A 21,496-nucleotide genomic window follows, 5' to 3' on the forward strand; every position below is an offset into this window, starting at 1 on the left:
CACTGGAGAAGGAAATGGCAAACCACTTCAGTGTCTTTGCCAAGAAAACTTCATAAGGGGGTCACAAAGAGTCTTGACATCTGCTTAGTGTTTTTCTATTTAGATCCTTTGGTAGTTTAGTTAACTTCTCCTTTAAAAATGTTATTCTGTCATTAGTTGTATATTTAGAATGATATATATATGTATATATATTTTGCTGTTAATGGTTCTTTCATTATGATATTTTCCATGTTTATTTCTCAATGATTTAAAATTTCACTTAAGCTTTATTCAAAATTATGACTGTAACTCTAAATTTTCAAGAGGTGGCTGATGCATGTTAAAAATTTTCCCCCAGTCTCTCATTTTAAAACTATAAGTGTCTTTTTGTCTTGGGTATATTTTCTGTAGCCAATATAATATTGAATATTGCATTCTTTAAAATCCTTTCCGCAATATGCGGTGAACTTAAATCATAACATTCAGTAACAATTATTAAATTTGTGGGGTTTTTTCTGTATCATGTGTGACTATAATCTTTGTCATAATGGTACAATGCTTTTCTTGAGTTTCTATAGATAATATTGAAAAAGCTCTGGAATTTGATAACAATGTGTCTGGGTAAGTTGTATATGACATTTCTTTCTGAGGGCATCTAGTAGCTTACATTGATCTTTACTTTGTTCCTAAATCTCACTATTTCTGGGAAAGTTTCTTGAGGGATTTTCTGTGAAAACAAAACAAAACAAAACAAAAAACCAGTGCTTAGACTTTTGTTTCTTTGAAATTTTTTGATAATCTGATAACTCTCAGATTACGTCTTATCATCTTGTTCTGTAATCTTTGCTTGTCAGTTTAAATTTTTTCAATAGTTGAGTTAAACTTGTTCTGTTTCATATTCTAGTGATTTGCTTCCAGCTTGAGAGTTTGTTTCCCACTGATTCCATTCATTTAATCAAATTTTCCACCAAATTTTCTATGTTTTAAAAATTTTGGGGGGGGCAATTGGGGTTAAGTGACTTGCCCAGGGTCACACAGCTAGTAAATGTCAAGTGTTTGGTCTGAGGCCAGGTTTGAACTCAGGTCCTCCTGACTTCAGGGTGGGTGTTCTGTCCACTGCGCCACCTAGCTGCCCCTATGTTATTAATTTTTGTTAGAAACTAATTTTTTTATCTGTGAAAGAATTGGACTAACACTAGATCTACTTTCATTATCTTTAAGGAGTTATCAGTTTGACATGTCTTATACATTGAACAGTAAGAGCATGGCATAGTGGATAGAGGGTCAACCCCATAGTGAGAAAGGAAAAGACAAAGAGTGGTTTGCCATTTCCTTCTCTAGACCTGAGTTCAAATCTGGCCTCAGATACTTACTAGCTAAGTGACCCTGGGCAAATCTCTTAACCCTATCTGTCTCAGTTTCCTCATCTCTAAAATGACCTGCAGAAAGAAATGGCAAACCATCTCAGTATCTTTGCAAAGAAAACTGCAACAATTGAACAACCACAAAAAATAGAAATAAAAACTTCGACCTTAACTAAAGTGGCTATGATATTTTTGCTAGCCCATAAATTACCACTGAAATATTTACAAATCCCTATAAAAATAAATGAGAAAAAATTAATAAACATCATTGAGTAAGCTAGAGGACATGAATTTTTCTTGAGGTGTCACTGCTTTACTTTTCTGAGTAAGTTCTGCTGAAGTTTCTTCAATACACTCTCAGATCTCAAAGGTTTTCAGTAGCAGGATTTGTCGCTGGTGGGTAATAAAAAACTAGATATTACTATAGTCAGAAGGTACAACTTTTTGAGTTGTATTTATACTATAAATCTTAAAATCATACTGAACAGACAAATACTATGTGTTACAATGGAATCATTTACTGTTTTAACATTTTGTTGTTTCAGATATGGCCAATAAGGAAGAAAGAATCAAAGGTAAATCCCGATATTTTGAACATGTGATGACTAAACAAATGGTGCCATAATTAAAAATATGGAAGTCATAAAGTGGAATATGTTTTTGGAGAAAAATAAATTTAGTTCTGGACATGAATGAATGAGTGACTGGTGAGACATACTTCTATAGATAGGAGATAGTTGGAAAATATCTGTTTAGAGTTTAGGAGTGAGGATAAGTTTAGAGGCATAGATCTGGGAGTCATTCATGATAATTCAAGCAATGATCAAACATCATATGATCAAGGTGGAGAGAACTAACATGAAAAGGCCAGAAAAGAGCCAGCGAAGAAAATAAGGGAATGGTGAAAGAGGTAGGAGGAAAATACATTGTCATAGAAACCAACGGAGGACCGAACATCACATCCCACTGCATTATTTATAGGAACGTTTATACTTGAACAATATGAAGTTCACTCATGTCAGTGAATCATTTATAGTGTTGTTAAGACCTAAGCATAGATACTTAGTTACAGCAAGGTCTAAGACTCCTTTTAGGAAGAAACAATGGATTTGGCAAATGAAGATTTATTCCTTTTTTTTAACATCACTTTTACTTCCCAATGCCTATCTCTCCACCAATAAAACTCTCTCTTGTAGCAAAGAAATACATCAAAGAAACACAAACCAACACATTGACAATATATGTCTGACAATATATGCATCTTTCCACACTCACAATTACCTCCCTGCTGAGACATCTTACCATCAATCATCTGAAGTCAAAATGGTAAATTTTATTGATGTCTTTCAAATTTGTTTTCCATTATGTTACCATTGTGTAAACTGTTCTCCTAGTTGTTCTATCTTCATACTGTAGTCTTTCACACAGTTCTTTGATTCTTCATTTTCATTATTTTTTATGGCCCAACAGTATTTTGTTATATTCACATACTACGACTTATTTGGCCATTTCCCAATCAATGGGCACTACCCCGTTCTTTCCAATTCTTTGCTACCATTAAAGTGTGCTAAATATATTAAGTACTGCTAATACATTAAGGATATATAAATATATTCTATATATGTTCATTGACTTTATAAAGCATATCTAATATATGCACATTGATTTTAGCTGAAGGACCCAACATCAGGAAGGGAAAAAGGAGTTACAAACTAAATATGAAGTGCTCAGAGGCAAATTTCTCTTGATAATCTAGATTTTATAATCAGATACAATCAAATGCCTCTACACACTTAATTCTCATTTATTTACAAAGTAGAAATTGCATTTTGGCAGGGCTAAGTATACTCTTTTTCTCAAGTCTAAATCCAAATGATATCCTAAAAATTTTGTTTCAGAAGAACTTGGACCACTTCAACCTCATTCCATATTTTATTTTATTTTTTGTTTGCTTGTTTGTTTTGGTGAGGCAATTGGGGTTAAATAACTTGCCCAGAGTCACACAGCTAGTGAGCATTATGTATCTGAGGCCGGATTTGAAGTCAGGTCCTCCTGACTCCAGGGCTGGTGCTCTATCTACTGCACCACCTAGCTGCCCCTCATTCCGTATTTTAAAAAGTCCATGATAGGGGGCAGCTTGGTGGTACAGTGGATAGAACACCAGCCCTGAAGTCAGAAGGACCTGACTTCAAATCCGGCCTCAGACCAAACACTTGACACTTACTGGCTGTGTGACCCTGGGCAAGTCACTTAACCCTGATTGCCAAAAAAAAAAAAAAGAAAAAGACCATGACATAGTAAATTGGAAATTCTATAGTATAAATGCTACTATTTTGTGACTTTGAAAGGAAAGTACTTTCCTATTAAAAAATTCTTTCTTATATATTAAAAAAAAACCTCCTTAAAAATAGAATTAGGAGTTATAGGCATTCACAATCATTCAGGACTCAGAATGCTCTCAAAATTCATAAAATATTCCATACTTAAAAACTTCTTGAAAATCTGCCCTCAATGTGACTGTGCAAAAATGCTTGGTTTTGTTTTATGGTCATTTCATTCATCATGCTACAGTCACTTGTTGGGAGGCTGGGCTATTCAGGGAGGACTAGCGCCTCTGCTGTGAGGGTCTTTTTCAGGGCTGCTCATCCACCTTTGGTGCTGACCTGATTCACCCAACCCTTACATGCAGCTCCAAGAAGCTGTAGCACGTGCAATGGCCACATCCTGATGATACCATTTTGGCAGAAGGGCTAAATCAGGTTGAGGGTAACCAAACAAAGCCCTCAAACCCATTGGTGAGTTAAGAGGATGTCTACTTCAAGCATGTGAAGACTTCTCCTAGAAGAATGGGTGGATAAGAACAATTTGTTCCAATGGCCATGAAGGCAGCTTGGTTAGACATTGAAGACACCAAGGTAAATCACCGCATCCCAGGCCATCACCAGTCATCCTGACTTTTGTTTGCCACCGGATTTCAATGACTTGGGAAGAGGGAGTGAGGGGGATGGTTTTGGCAACTCTGCCTCACTTCAATCCAATTCATCCTCAAGTCAAGACATCACCCTGTTATGTCACTGGTCTTCTTCAAAAACAAAGAACAAACAAAAACAACCTCTTGTTCATTTGACAAGCATTTTTAAAATAAGGACCTGAGAACAACTATGCTTCTTCCTCGAACTACAGTACAAACAAATATAGATTTGTATTAAATCAAATTTTAAAAGGCTTATTTAACATCAAAATTAAAATACTGGTAACTAGCTAAATGATAAATATACACATAGAGTAGTTTAAATGATCTATATACCATTTTGGTAATAAGTTGTTTAGTGTAGTGGATAAAGAATCCTCTTTGGAATCAAGGAAGACTTGGGGTCAAGTACTTTCTCTGAAATGTACTGGTTTTGTGACCAGGGCAAGTCACTGGACCTCTCTCAATGTTCTAAGCAAACCTCTTATTATTACAAGAAATATAATGAGTAAACCGCAGATAATTTCTGTTGCAATTAAAAAAAATTTGGAGTAAAAGAAGCAGAGGGGGAAACATAAGAAGACATTCCCAAACAACATCATAAACATAGCAAAAACTCTTGAAGGATTTAGTAACATGGATAATAAATTATATATTGGCAGCCATCTGTCTATCACACATGTAGAGCTTACCCTGCTTCTCTGTCTATGGTACAGATTTTTAATGTGGGGGTGGGGAGGGTCTATGAACTTTAATATATATATGTATATATATATACACACACACATATATGTGTATATATATACATATTATATTCACACACACACACATGTTATATATACTGCATTTCAATATAATTGGTTTCCTTTGTAATCCTATATGCTTTATTTTGTGAATTTAAAAACATTCCAAGGAGTCCATGGGTTTCACTAGACTGTTAAGGTGCTTGTGACACAAAAAAAGGCCTGGGGAGTGTGGGGGAGAAAATGCATTTGGACAAGAACAGGATGAAATGGTAAAGAAATTTCCAGCACAGTTAGACTAAAAAACAGGTAGAAAAGCAAGGACAAAAAGGGAGAAAAATAAAAGCTGTCATATGCTTAGGAAAATCTACCCTTAAATAACTACTTTTTCAAGTAATATCCTTTGAGAATTAAAGTTTCCACCCAAAACCATCCTAGAAGGAATGAGAATGATTGGCTAGCTTTTATAATCATATGATTTCAGTTACATGGGAGGAAGGAATAAACAAAAAAATAAGCTGGTTACTTTCCTTTTTTTCCTGATGCTGAAGGAAAATGAGGATGGGTGAGCTACTCATCACAGATTGACAAATACTGAGTGGGCCCAGTGGCTCTTCCAAAACTTAAGATTTCTCCACCACCAACCATTAGGAAATGGAATTTTTCTTGTACTAAAAGTTCAGAAAAGTCTAATTAAGAAGAGAAACAGCAACTTTATTATTCAATAAAGCCATGATCAAGATCAAGAGTATAAAGAATCCAGTTATGACAATGTTTTTTTTTTTGTTGTTGTTTGTTTGTTTTTTAAAGAAAGAAAAGAATCCCCAACCTATGGCAGGCTAGTTTAAAAACCTAATCCACACATGATTTTGGTGGCTTTCTTAAAGGAGCTTGTAATCTTTATGCTAGAACCAGGAGAGGAAAGGTGGGGTAATAGAGGTTAGAGAGACTGGCTCAAAGTCAAGAAAACCTGAATTCAAGTCTTGCCACTGATAATTACCTGTTACATGATTCTGGATGAGTAACTCCTTAGTGCTCCAGAAAACACCAAGGCTAGAAGTTGCAGAATAGCTGACAATCTGCATTAGGAGAAGGAATTTCCTTGTGAGGAGTTCCCTGTGAAATTATAGATCTGGACCCCAAAAGAAGAGATCGCTATTAATAATATATAGGACATGGATTTAAAGGACCTGAGAGGTCATCCAGTCTAACTCTCTCATTTTACAGATGGGGAAACAGAGGCCCAAAGTGATCTGCCCAAGGTCACATGGGTAGAAAATGACACAAGACCAGAATTTAAGCCCAGATCCTGACTCCAAACCCAGTATTCTTTTCATTGAGGTATGAATTAATTCTCTTGATTTTCATTTCTGAGTTTGATTTACCAAAATAACATAATGTAAAAAATGCAAAATAATTACAATGATAAGTAACTCAAATCACACATTACATGGCTTTTAATAACAAACACAATGTAAGTACAACATAACAAATTAATAGTGAATTGTAAATGGGTATTCTACAATAGGAAAAGCCTTAAAAAGATTTTGCCTGGAACCAATTAGCTTTATTTGGGAGGCATCATTGGCTACTTGCAACTTACAATAGTGACTATGGATTAAATATTTATATTTAAAAGCAGATTTCCTATAACATTAAACTGGGTATTCTCACAAGTATTGTTTTTTTTTTCTCATTTAAAAAAATAGACATGGCTTAAGTAGTTGCTGTTGTTTTGTGAACAAGATTTCGGTCTTAGGCAGCCCACATAACCATTTAAATGAATCCAACCTTTTCTGCTGTAGCTAACTTTTGGCAGAAGGAAAGTTTATTGTTCTTCCCACCACAGTCCACTCTTGACTCTTCATGAAAAGAGCCCCACTTCACTTCTGCATGAGGTTTCATTTTGTTACACAGGAAATGCATTCTTTTAAAAAAGTCATCCCTTTAAAAGAAGCGTCAAATAACAATAAGCAAGATAACTGACAGTAAACACTGTCTTAAATTTAACATTCTGTTTTCCAAAGAGGCTTTACCATCTGGGAAAAAAATATTTAATTAAAAGAGAATTTTTTTTTTTTTACAAAGGACTTGAGCCTCCACTTAGAAAGTACTCACAGAAATGAGTTATGATGTCAATGTAATAATTACAAATCTGACAAAACCACTCAATCAGAATGAGTTTCTGGGTAGATATTTGGAAAATAAAAGTTTTTAACTAAAAATCCTAAAATGATTATCTTTCACATTTGGTGGGTAGCCGTGGGAAGGCAAGGCAGATGGGGAGGAGGCCGGATGAAATCTTTACTTTCTCTATTGGGAGTTCTGAAGTTGACAGTTTTTGCAGCCTGGTCTCTACATTGGGCAGATTCCTTTAAAGTGCTCAGAAAAGTAGGTCAAATTAACTAGTGATCATTTAAGGGGAAAGCCACGTTTCACACCACATTCAGTCACGATTTCATCTGATCCTTTCAACTGTGATCTAGAAATCAATAGCTTTGGAGAATGTGAAGAGGGGGAAGGGAAGCAGTGTGGTCACACATGGAGAAAGAATGACAGCATATGGTCTATGCCAGGGACATCTGGAACAGGCCTGATACGTCTTCTCTGTTGCTCCACTTGGGGTGGCTTTTGGCAGGATGACTTTAAAGCACAGACTGAAAAACACGTTGCTACTTTATGAAATCTAGGATGCATGCCCGCAGGCTGTCTGACTGAAGAAGCTCAAATTCATCACTCAGATGGTATAGAAACTCACATTTAGATTTTTAACTTATTGTAATAATACATAGAGGTGGCTATGATGTGGTGGTTAGAAAGCTGGCCTCAAAGCCAGGAAAACCCAGGGTTCAAATCCTGCCTCTGATCCATACTAACTGTGTGACATTTAACTTCCCACTGCTCCAAGATTATCACTTGAAGACAAGATGCCAGTCTACATGGGTAGAGGGAGTTTCTTTACATGGGAACTCACAGATCCATCTTAATATACATAATATATAAAAAAGTCAAGCTCTGTTCTCCAACTCCAACAAAAAGAATACAGTCTTTAAAATACATATCTGCATCTAAGATGAAGGAAGGATGCAAAGGGTGGTTATCTGAGTCTGTAGGGAATGTTGATGTTGAGAAACTATTTAGGAATGTTAAATGAACGTTTCAGATTTTTTTAAGGCATCACAGAGACATGGGAGGTACAGATGTATTATCCCTCCAAGTTTTACTATTTAAAACAGAGGACTGTTGAGTCGCCTAATTAGAGTAACAGGAGATTGGCCACCTTTTACCCTGCGCCAGAATTATGCCAAGAGTCCTTAAGTGCAGAATGCTTGACTGACAACAAATCCCATGCAGACTTTAAGGGGGTGGAAGTTACATTCTGTAACTCAGATTCCACTTTCCTAACCCCTTGGTGAATAGAAGCTTCTCTGGCTTGTAGCTGCAGAGCCAGAGATAGAGGCATATTCAAAAGGTATGAAGGCTGATTTTCTACCTTCTCTTGTTCTACCTTCTCTTCCAGTTTGGAGTCAATAGGGTAAGAGACAATTCTGTAAAGGGACAGGCTTCAGGCCTTCCCATTTGAAGCCAATAGGTGGCCCCTGAATAAAGGCCTTGTTTTTTGGGTTTGGTTTTTTTTTTTCGCCTTTGCCTTGGTGTTTGGCATTTGCTCTTTCATTTTAGGTGAAAGAGATTGGAGGCTACAATCTTATGAGTTTCAAACAATCAGGAGAGTGAGGTACCAGGAAGTCCAGGAGAAAAGTCTGTACCAAGTTTTGAACACTAGTTTGCAAGATCCAGTAAGGCAGTAACAGAGGTGCCTCCTTTGGATGTGAGATTGGTGGAACCCATGCTAGATAGAAACTGTTAAGTTTGAGCTCATTCTCTCCAAAGACCTAGGTGGTACAAGGAAGAATGTGCCCCTGAAGTATTGTGAGGAAATGTTTGTACTTGTGTTCTTCCTGAATCTTGAAGTAAATTGTTGTTGTTCAGTCACATGTGACTCTTTATGACCCCATTTGGGGTTTTCTTGGCAAAGATGCTGCAGTGGTTTGTCATTTTCTTCTCCAGATCCTTTTACAGATGACGAACTAAGGCAAACAGAGTTAAGTGACTTGTCCAGGGTCACATAGCTAGTAAGTGTCTGGGGCCAGATTTGAACTCATGAAAATGAGTCTTCCTGATTCCAGGCCTGGTGCTCTATCCACTGCACCACCTAGCTGTCACTTGGAAATAAATATCCTTTCTAAAAGAGGATTGGTGTTAAGTAGTTAAATGGAACTGGGGTGCCAGCAACTGATGGCTAATAGTGGGGAAAGTGTGAACACATTGGAATAGGGACTTGAGTTGATAGCACTAGAGAAGCAATACCTTCAAGCCTCCAGGGATATCCCTAGCTAGAACCCTAAGGGGAGATGTGCCCACCCTAGCTCTAGGAGAGTAAGGCAAGACTTTTTGCTACACTAATTTAATTTTTATATTCAGATTAAATTCTAAACAGTAGCATTCTTTCACTTATAGATACTAATTTAACCTTGAAGCTGTTTAGTGTAAATAAGACTTATCTTACATATGTTCCATTGAACTCCATCCATAACACTAACTCTGATTCTAACTTCTATCCCATCTTTCAGTTTGGAAATAGGAGACAAAACACCAAAAAGATACTTTAGGTCAATTAATACAATAAAGAGGTTTATAAAAAGAGACTAAGGGAAAAAAAAGATGAATGGGGCAGGGATGAAGAGTTTAAAGAAGTAGAAGACAGAGCACAATGAAAAAAAAGGGAGCAGAACTGCTACATGAAGGTCATAGAACCCCAAAATCTTTCTTCCAGCTCTCTTCTCCTCTCCTCTCCTCCCTTCTCCTCTTCTCTTCTCTCCTCATCTCTCTTCATTCTTTCTTTCTCTCTCTCTCTCTCAGAACTGATGACAAAACAGTTCTTAAAGTCTGAAACAATAGACATTCTATGACAAATCCTATCAATGAACATAGTCCATTAAAAAGTGAAAATAAAATCAGGTACTCAATCATCCCTTTGCTGTTGTTCTACTCAATACTCAAATAATAAAATTGACTTAACTGACTAGTTGTTATAAGTAGCTTGATCTAGAATTTTAGGCCAGTCAAAAAGAAAAATAATGTTAATTTATTAATAAACTATCAAGAAACAGTTCAGTGACAGGTCAAATATTACTGGGGGATTTAGGTTTGTTTCTGGATCTACTAAGGCTTAAAAAATACAACTTTGAAATAACTTTTTGTGACATGTCTATGAATAAATAACAGAAATACATACAAAAATACCAATATTTTCTGGACAAATTTTCCTACAAGAAGTAGGCCCAAATATTAATGTTATATTCTAACACCCAAAAATTCACTAACATAGTTAACACTTTACTGTTATTGCATTAGAAGAGCTAGTTAGTCTTAAGAAGAACTTTAACAGAGAAAAGGCAGATAAACTTGAAAAACTACATTTCTAAAGAAAAAGTAAACACAGCTGGTGAGCAGAGTAAGAGGACATGAAGTGCTATAACAGAAAAAACTAACAACTCAACCACTCATGAGCCCTCATGTTAAAAATATGCAAAGTAATGCTCTCTTTAGAGAACCTCATTCTTACACATGCAAGGGATGTGTAATGAGAGTTGTTTTATGTTAACTATGTTTTCATTTCATTAACACTATGGCATCACTATAACATGTTTTCTATAACATGAAATCTAAGAGAGTTCAGCTATCAGAAATATCAGAAATCAGAAAAATCATCATAACAGGACCTAACTTATGACACAATGTTACAACCTAAACCCCAACTAATTTCCATCTTGATCACATTATCATTGCTGGTTTCTCATTTTCTTGTTACGAAGGTCTACACATTTAGCATTTTACATTTCTGCCCTTCTAAATTTATCTAAGACTTCTCTGTCACTAAGAACATGTTGAATTCCTGTGTTTCCTATATGTTTAAAATATTTATTTCTTATTTTCCCCTTTAAATTTTCATCACATTGTTATTAAATTAATTTCAACAAGGCTGAAAAATGCAACTTCCCTCCAATTTATTTTTTTCTTTGATTTATCATGTTCTGAGAATGGATTGTTTTATCCCCCTACAACTAATCTCCTATGACTAATTATTTAACTATTTCTGTTAGTAAGAATGTGAACTCTTCCTTTATCAACTTAGTGGCTATATTATTTGGTACATGTATGTTTAAAATTAACATGTGCTCATTATCAGGAGTGCCCTAAACATTTCCTTGTTTATCTCTATTAATTCTTACTGGTTTGAATTCAACTCTCTGAGTTATAAACACTGTAAATTCAGATTTTCTTGAGCTAGCTGTAACATAATATATTTTAATCCACCCTTTCACTTTAAAGCCCTGTGATCATTTTGTATAATTGTCTTTGCTGTAGACAACATGTTCTGTTGTTCATACATTCTGTTTTTTAATCCATTCTAGAATTCCTTGGGGGTGGGAGGGTGAACGGGTGTTCAATCTGTTAACATTTAAGTTAATAGTCTTAAATTTTGACAGTAGTTCACAGGACTTAGAGCTTGAAGGTACATCAGAAATCACTAGATCCTACTCCATAATTCTAAAGACGAGGAAAGAGATGCTGAGAGAAATGAAGCAATTTGCCCACAGTCGCATTAATAATTAATAGTGATAAAAATAACAACAGTAATAGCTCATATTTGTATATAGTGTTTCAAGGCTTATAAAGCCATTATATATCAATCAAGATATACATGCGTATATACATATGTATACATACCCACATAAGCACACATGTATCTATCTATCTATCTATCTATCTATATATACACACACATAAATTTGATCCTCATAACAACTCTATGAGATTGCTGCTATTATTACCCCCATTTTAAAGATGGAAAATGGTACCAGAGAGATTGTGACTGGTACTAAGTAGCAGAGCTATTATTGAAACCCAAGCTCTCTGATTCCAAAATCCAATATTCTTTACACTATATAGCAATGCCTTTCTTCTATAATTCTATGTTAAGTTGTTATTGTTTTATTTCAGGAGGGAATATGATCTTTCTAATTTTACTGTTTTCTATCATTAGACCAAATAATGAATAATATTATGCAGAATTCCTATATTTTTGTGCTGTTTATCCTGAAAGAATTCATGAACTTTCCCTTTGGAACTATCACTGCTACCTTTCCATTCTACCCTCATTTACTTGTATTTCCTTTTTGTTATTAATCTATAATGCTTTTTTGTTTCTATACTCCTACTTCTTCAAAGAATTCTTAAAAGAATTGTTTGCCAGCATGTTTTTCAAGGCCAATTTTATCATTCACTAATTTAACCAAGCCAATATTGTAGTTATTTTGTAATCTCATAGGGGCTTTTACCTTAAGAACAATAATAATAACTGACATTTATATTTCATGCTAAGGTTTATAAAGTTTCTACCTCCAAAGCATTTCCCATATCTGTCCCCAGTGACAACATGAGTTCAGGTCCTTATCTCCTCTCACCTGGAGTACTGCAATAGTCTCTCTGCCTCAATTCTCTTCCCACACTAATTAATCTTTTACACAACATAACAGGATGATTTTTTTTTTTTAAAGAGTTATCTTCTGAAATGCAGGTCCAACCTTCTGTCATTCTCCGCAATAAATTTCAGTGTTTTCCTGTTACCTCAACAATCAAATATAAACTCTGCTTAGAATTTAAAGCCTTTCACCCTGGTCCCAATCTCCCTTTTTAGTTGTATTAATTATTACTACCCTTCTCATTGCCTACATTCTAGTTTAACTGTCCTATTTACTGTTCTAAATACATGGCCCTCTATTTCCCCTCTTTGTGCCTTGACACACCCCATGCCTGCACAGCACTCCTCTCTCACCTCTACCATTGAGAATTGCTAATCTCCTTCAAGACTGAGCTTAAATGTCAGCTTCTACGTGAAGTCTTTCCTGATTTCCTCAGCTTCTAGTACCTATTCCCTGACCTTGTATTGATCTTTCAAACACATACATACACACAGAGTGTATTATGTATATATGTGATGTATATATGATGCATTTATATGTGTATATAGGATGTACATATGTATATGATGCATGTATCTGTACACAATGTATATGTATATGATGTGAACAGATGTACACATGTATATAAGTCTATACATATACATACAAAGTAAAAAACTATGTATAACCTATATTATACAATATACATGTGCACAATATATTACATATTGTATGTTATATTTATAATATTTATATATAATTATATTATCTAATGTTATAGATTATAATATATAAAAGCATATGTGTACATAATATGTATAATATATGTACACAAATGTAACATATGTGCATTAATTGTTATGGGTAGCAATAATGCAGCTAGAATAATAATAATACAGATAAAAAACTATAGAGACAGAGATATTTAGACAGTTTCCACTGATAGAATGTAAAGTCCTTACCGATAAAAACTTTTGCTTTTTTATCCTCAGTGCGTAGCAATGTCCCTGGCATACAGAAGGTGCTTAATAAATGATTGTTGACTAATTGCTCCCCTCATAAGAAGCCTACGAGACAGCTAGTGCAAGCATTATTATTTGTCTTTTAAAGAGGAGGAAACTAAGATCCTGAAAGATAAGTGACTTGACTATGATCCGACAGCTAGTGTCTAAAGTGGGAGCTGAAATCAAGACTCTTGGTTCCAAGTCCCGCAATCTTACTGCCATACCAGCTGAGCTAATCAGAGGTGAAGGCTATTTCTTTTTCCAGGTACTCGCTAGTCGAGGTGTTTCTGCAGCTCACTTGCAAAGGTTCTTTTAAAGTATCATTTTTGCTCCATTAATTCTTTGAGGTCCTGGTAATTTTGGTCTTAAAATGTCCATTTTTTGTTTGTTTCTAAATTATGATTAGATTTGCTGGGAAACTCAGGTATTAGTTTCAGGGGTTGAAAGTCATGTTTTAGATTTTTAAAAATGTAATGCTTCAAATCCTTTGATCACTTCTGGTTTTCTGTTGAAAAATCTCACAGGACCCTTATTGGCTTTTCTTGGTGTGTGATGTTTTTCTTTTGGCTGCTTGAAAGATACTTTGTAACTATAATTTTGAAGTTTGATAGTGCTATGTCTGGATGAATTTATCATTGATGGCTTCTCTTTTTATTTGTAGAATGTCATTTGTTTCCTATTGCTCAGAAGTTTTCTTGTACAATTTCTTAAAACATGTGATCAGATACTTTTCTTCTTTGACATTTTCCAGGATCCCAACAACGTTGAGGTTTCCTTTCCTTCATCTGTCCTCCAAATTTGTCACTTTCTTCATCTGCATTACTTCCAAATATTTTTCCAGTTGAATTATTTTCTGAGTTTGTTGTTCCATTTCAACTGCATTTAAGCTGCCTCTCTGACTTCTAGTGTGCTAAACATGTTTTTGGCTGAGGTTAACTAATGTTTTTTATTTCCCTATCCTATTTTCCTTTCTGCTGAAGTTTTGTCATCATCTCCTCTCAAGATTCTTTAATTCTTCCCTGGATTTTTGAGGTGTGCTTTATCTATTCTTCTGTTTGTTATTTTTTTGGGGGGGAGGGACTGATTTTCTATCTTCCTTATTGTCTCTCAGGATTTGTTTCCCTCTGTCTACTTTTTATATTGTTTTAAAAATGCTTTTTTCTAATGTTTTCCTTTGTTTCTCTAATTTCATAATTTTAAAAATACTGTATCAGGGCTCTTTTTTGCTTTGGTCTATTATCTTTCTAATGAGTCTTACTTTACCTATGAGAATTTCTAGCAATTTAATTTCTTTTTGATGTTTCTACTATTATTTTTTATGAGAATAATAGGGCATTTATTGGATTGTCTTGTGTCTTTTCACTCTGCCATGTTTTCAGAATTTTTACTGGAGTCAATATAGCACCTTGTATAGTGTTTGCTTTTGTTATCTTTTTGTTTCCTGTTTTTCCATTTTTCTCACTTAAAAGAACACAGGAGCATAGAACTATAAATAGAAGGGGTTTCAAGGGCTATCTAATACAAACTCCATAATTTATATATGAGAAAACTGAGGCCCAGGTAAGTCAAGAGACTTGCCCATGGTCACACAGGTAGTAAGCAAGCATCAGAGGTACCATATGAACCCAAGCCCTCTGGCTCCAGTCGGTCAACTACCACTTATTAAGCAACTACTACTGGTCAGGCAGGGTACTAAGCCCTGTGGTTATAAAGAAAGGTAAAAATAGTCCCTGCCCTCAAGAAGCTGACATTCTTATGGAGGAGACAATATGCAAATAACTTTGTGCAAACGAGCTATACACAGAATAAATGGGAGGTAGTAAAGAGATGGAAAGTACTAGCATTAAGAGGAATCATGAAAGGCTTCTTGTAGAAGATGAGACTTTGGGAGAAGTATGAAAGAAGCCAGGTAAGCCAGGGGTTAGAGATGAGGAGGATTAAGTGATTTTCCCCGGGTCACATACCAAGTAAGTGTCTGAGGCCAGATTTGAACTCAGGAAGATGAGCCTTCCTGGCTCCAGGCCTGGAACTCTATCCATTTCACCACCTAGCTTCCCCTCATTTAACCCTGCTTGCCTCAGTTTCCTCATCTGTAAAATGAGTTGGAGAAGGAAATGGAAAACCATCCCAGTATCTGTAATAAGAAAACCCCAAAATGGCTCACAAATCAGACATGACTAAAATGACTGAACAACAGTGGGACATCCAGTTTGAGATGTCTAATAGGCAACTGGAAATGCAAAACTGGAGGTCAGAATTGGGAAAAATCAACATGATCATTATCTGCATAGAGATGATGGTAGAATCCATGGGAGCTGGAAATAGAATAGAACAAGAAGAGATGAAGACCTAGGCTAGAGCCGTGGGGGACACCCATGGTTAATGAGAATAATCTAAACAAAGATCCAGTAAAGAAGACTGAGAAAGAACGGTTCTGACAGTAGGAGGAAAAACAAGAAAGAGCAGTGTCTCAAAGTTTAGAAGGAAGAGATTATCAAGCAGAAGGTGTTTGACAATATCAGAAGCTGCAGAGAGGTCAAGAAGAATGATAACTGAGAAAAAACCATTAAATTTCACAATTGGGAGATCATTAATGAATTAGGATTGAACAGTTTCAGTTGAATGATGAGACTGGAAGACAGATGGCAGAGCTGGTATTATTTCTACTGTGCCACTGTTGCTGTCTCAGTAGGGAATTAAAAGGAGGATGAAAGGAAGAAAGGAGCTTGACTTTTCCTTGGTCATGCTGGAAGATACACTATCAGTCCTGAAGTAAATATAACAACTAAATGTTTATAGTAGTGATACACACAGGCAAGTTTACTTTCTACTTTAGCTAATGCTACAGAGGTCACTGATGGAGAAATCAAACCAAAACATCGTGACTCATTTGCATCAAAGAATTACAAACATACTTTAAATAAGCTTTCTACATTGATCTATTGCCTATTTATCAATACGGTCCTTGAAAGAAAAAAGGACTCAGAAGATTGAACTGTTTTTCTTTTCCTTTGCATACAAATGGTGAGCAGTAAATAAAGAGGTGCAGAAGCTAACATATACTAAAATTATTTTTTCAAGACGAAAAAAAGAGGGACTTTTACTAATGTGGATTATGTTGCTTTAGTAATATTTTGGAAGCTATCAAAAATCTAACCAGAAAAAAGGATGCTCGAGTATTACAAAAGGAGGGAGACTGCCCTGAGGCTCTCTCCAGAAGGATCCACACACAATGGATGGCTCAGGAGCCCGAAATGATGTCAACACACAGATGTTCCGGTTGTAGTCAAACAGAGCCAAGACTTTTAGTTCTCGGGCACAGAAGGTACACTACAGTGTGTGAACTACTGAGAGTTCAGAAACTCTTTTAAACCCTGGTGCCTTAAACTGTTTGGTGGACCCCAAATAACCACAACTGGCTCTTGGTTTTTGGAAGAGAAAGACAAATCCTCCTAGCCTTTTCCTGGTTGGAACTGTTCCCATCTCTCAGGAGAGTCTGTGTAGCCACTCACTGAAACTGGCCGAAAAAGGGGATCTTTTTGGTGGAGACCAGCAATGGCCAATACAAGATTTCAGGCAGATTGCTTGATACTGAGATGACTGTGTGGTCAAAGATGAGACGTATAATATGGAAAAAGCCATTAAAGAGATACCCATCCAGAATCATTGGATCTTAGAGTTGGAAGGATCTTTAAAGGCCATCTAGTGATTGAGTTAGTACTGAAGGGCTATTACTGGCTTCTTGCCATCTGAAACACTGCCAAACCTATATGTGGTTTCTAGTGTGAGACTTTTATAAACCCTGTAGTGGAACAAATCATTGACCTCATATCCCCATTATCTGGCCATCCTTTGGTGCCTTCAGTAACTATGTCCAAAGCTTTAATCACATATTATGGTTATCTGAGTAGGGTACTTATTTCCCTACAAGATTTTTAATTCCATCAGGCCAGAGATTATTTATCTCAATTTTGTATGTTACTATCCCCACCCTCTTTGACCTAGCATACGTGTTGCACACAGTATATACTTACTAAATATTTGTTGAATCAAAAAGGCAAATAATAGTTAGCCATGATAGATTCAAAATGTGAATACAAGAACTATTATTCCCCAAAGAAGCCTGGGATATCAGAGTATCTGTGGACATTGATCCACCAGAAAAATGAAAGAAGAGACTTTAATGGTGGGTTATATTTATGGAGTACCTGCTAGTGCTCTTATCCTATTAGTCTCTGTGGTGTGATAGAAAGATAATTATTAAGTGCTTACTATGTGCCAGGCACTGTACTAAGCACTGGGAATATAAATACAAGTAAAAAGAAAGGCAGTCCCTGCCTTCAAAGAGTTTACATTCTAATGGGTGAAGACAATACATAAAAGGGTGCTGAAAAAGCGGCGGGGGGGGGGGGGGTTCCTCCCACTGGGGAGAAGTTATTTTCACAGCGACAAGGTAGAAAAATAACACAGAGAATCAGGAGCTGAGACAGGTTAGAAGTGAGCACACCAGTGTGACCTCCAATGGCTTTCTTCTTCATTGCTCTGCTGTGAAACCTGTTCTATGCAACCTGCCCTAATATATCAAAAATGATAGCTAAAAACCAGCAGATTTTTTGTGCTAAGCTACAGAATGAACTTCATTTATTTTAGGTAATGATTCTCAAACTTTTAAATTCATTGACCCATACCAACACACATTCCTTACCAGGGGAGAACAACTTGTTCTCAAAAACAAAAAAAAAAATGCACCCATGACATATTTTTAAGTTCAATCTGCACTAGCATTTTCTCTGTCACTCTCTTAAGTCTAGACAATCAACAACACAATAAATCAAGCCTTGATTCATAGCATCTGCTGATTTCCAAGGCGTAAATATTCACACTGAAAATAATCAGTTCTCATTAGGGTAAGAGCTAGCTCTATCACCATCCCCCCCCCCAAAAAAACCCCTGCTTCCCATTCAACTGAAAAAGTTGTCCTAGACCTCCCAGATCATTTTCTAGACAATTTTCTTTTTGGAAATACCTCTCCTATTTTGTACTTATGAAATTGACTTTTAGAACTCACATGTAAGATTTTATATTTATCCTTACTCAATTTTGCATTATTCAATTTGGCCCAATGTTCTAGCTGTGCAGATCTTTTTTTTTTTTTGACCCCATCATGCTATCATGTGCATTATCTAGCTTAGTATCACCTGTAGATTTGATAAGCTTGCTTTATATATCTTTAACCAGACTATTGATAAAAATGTTTTATGGCACAAGGCCAGGCACAGCTCCCGAGAGCCCTCGACTATGTGTGTCCTTCTAAGGGTGATATCCTACCCTGGGTTTGGCCTTCCAACCAGGGCCAAATCCACCTAATTATGCCATCACCTAACTTACACTTCTCTACCATTTCCCCAAGAACAGCACAAGAAACTGTCAAATGCTTGGTTAAACCTAAACTATATGTGCGTGTGTGTGTGTATGTGTGTGTGTGTGTGTATACATACATACATACATATATACACATACATATATATGTGTGTGTGTGTGTGTGTGTATATATATATATACACACACATATGAGTTTCTAGTTTACTAGTTTAGAAAGCCTATTTTTAAAAAAAAAAAATAGCTTATTCAGGCATTAACTTGTGTGTGATAAAGCCTCCTGCCATTTTGTGACCAATCTCTTTCTTTTCTAGATGTTCACTAAAAATCCTTTTAATGATTTTTTTCTTGTTTTGTCTGGGCCTGTAATTTAATCAACATTGGGAAATACTAGTGTGAAACTTTTCTCCACCTATGCAAGTCATCGATCCTTTAGTAAGGCCGGCAGTCAACAAGCATTTATTAGGCACTTACTATATGCTAAATGCTGGGGATACTTGAGAAGCAAAAATACTGTTTTTGCCTTCAGGACACTCACATTTTAATGGGGGAGACAATAAGTGGATAACTAGGTAGAGTTATCGCTTCCACATTGAAACTTTCCCCATCGCGGTTTTGATAGTATCTCCAGCATAAGAAATTAAGTGGGAATTTTTTGAGTTTTGCAGAAGCTGCAGATGACACAGAATCTACGACCAAATACTCAGCCCTGTAAACACCCCATAAAGGAAAAAGAAAAGTTCAGACTTCTTCTCTGTTATGAAGGGAGCACCAAAAAATTTTACACAGATTTTCCAGATGAAGAGAGCTCCATGCCCCTAAACCCAGAGGTGTGGAAAGAATAGGTGTATATACAAGATATATACAGATTAAATGTAGTCTCAGAGGGAAGGAACCAGCATCAAGGGGAGGTTGGTAAGGCCTCGGAAGGGCATCTTGCAGAAGGTAACATGAATGTCCCAGAGTTGTTTGGGGCAATGAAATGTTAATTGGCTTTCCCAAGGTCACAAGACTAATGTGTGTATGGCAGGACCTGAAGTCAGGTTTTCTTGACTCCAAGGGCAGTCTTATATCCACTATACCACATTAGCTCCTCTTGAATATTACTAAATTTTGCAAGCAACAGAAGTTAAGATCATTGGCCTATAGTTGCAGACTACACTCACTTCTCATTTTTGAAAACTGGAACATTTGCCCTTCTGCAAATCTGAAGAAGCCCTCATCATTGCTCCATTCACCTAAAGGAAATGTCCTCTATTCCTTCTTTGTTCTTCCTCTTTTCCCCAGGATAACTAACAGAGCCCCTTTTCATTACTTTTAGCTTTGCACACCAATCTCAGCTCATTCTGAGTTTCAGCACACTTCACAGTATTCTTATGGGTCTGTGACACAGTTTTGTTCTTCTTACGTATTCATGCTTCCATCTTCCATATGTATCTTTCAAAAAATATGTTTATCTTTGAGTACCCTGTGCATCTACATGGGCTTTTTTTTTTTAATAGCTCCAGGTTGTTGGGTTCCCCCCGCCCCCTGCTCATTAGAATGATTTCTTTTGCTTCCTTAATTCTTTGTTGTTGTTGTTTTTTGGGGGGCAAGCAATTGGGGTTAGGTGACTTGCCCAGGGTCACAGTTATGAAGTGTCTGAGGCCACATCTGAACTCAGGTCCCCCTGACTCCAGGGCTAGTGCTCTATCTACTATACCACCTAGATGCCCCCAGAATTTAATTCTTGAGAGTTTCTGAACACTCCTGGCCTGTATTTGCTTGTAGAATTTTCATCCATCAGATGCTATATATCTATTTTTTCTCTGAATCCTTAGAAACCTACTCTCCAAAATCTGGTATTGTCTGTCAGACCATGTCCAGCTTTTCTTTCGCTCTCCCTCACAAATTTTGAGAGAGAATGGTCCCTTCCTTTCAGAGTTCTCAACATTTCCACCTCAGCAACCAGCTCCTTGTTGTTAATGAGGATCAAATCCAGAATAGAACATTCCCTTGTTGGTTCTTCTTCCTTTTGAAGAATGATATTATCCTTAAGGCAAGCCAAAAAATTGTCCGCCACATTGCTTTTGGCAAAGACACAGCTCCAACAGATGTCAGAAAATTGAAGTTCATCCTTAATATTATGGGAAGCAGCATAGTGTAGACGTTACATCATAATGGACAAAGAAGTAGTCCCAGAGTGGGAACATGGGTTCAAGTCCCACTTCTGATACATACTGGCTATGTGACATTTGTAAGTCCTTTCATCTTTCTATGGCCCCTAGAAAACTCATTAGTAATAATTGCAGACCAGGTACCAATTTGCTTAAATAAAGGGAATTTTCTTACTGGGGAATTCCTTATACCTGTTAATTACAGGTCAGGCTCTCTCCCCACCAAATCAATGAGAAATCATGCCTCTCTTTGCTTGGGTCTTCAATTTGATTAAAAAAAAATACTAATTAAGTGACTATCTTGTGCAAGGCATACAAACTGAGGTTCTCTCCACTACCTTAACTTCCCAGTTCCTCAATCTATTCAAATCTCA

At 36.3% G+C, this 21,496-nt stretch overlaps 1 protein-coding gene and 1 long non-coding RNA gene across 5 annotated transcripts in view; one reads left to right on the top strand and one right to left on the bottom strand.

Annotated features, from left to right (window-relative positions):
* LOC114031900 (DNA repair-scaffolding protein-like) overlaps positions 1–21,496 on the bottom strand; it is a 556,996-nt gene that overhangs the window by 68,029 nt on the left and 467,471 nt on the right. The window lies entirely within an intron of this gene.
* The window catches only part of LOC114031903, a 30,464-nt gene continuing 10,860 nt past the window's right edge, over positions 1,893–21,496 (top strand). Inside the window, exons 1-2 of the long non-coding RNA XR_003567775.1 lie at positions 1,893–1,918; positions 6,285–6,398. This is a non-coding gene — a long non-coding RNA (uncharacterized LOC114031903). The remainder of the gene's footprint in view (positions 1,919–6,284; positions 6,399–21,496) is intronic.

Source organism: Vombatus ursinus, unplaced genomic scaffold, assembly GCF_900497805.2.
Source record: "Vombatus ursinus unplaced genomic scaffold, bare-nosed wombat genome assembly UNPS02015255.1, whole genome shotgun sequence".
NCBI classification, from domain to species: Eukaryota; Metazoa; Chordata; class Mammalia; order Diprotodontia; family Vombatidae; genus Vombatus; species Vombatus ursinus.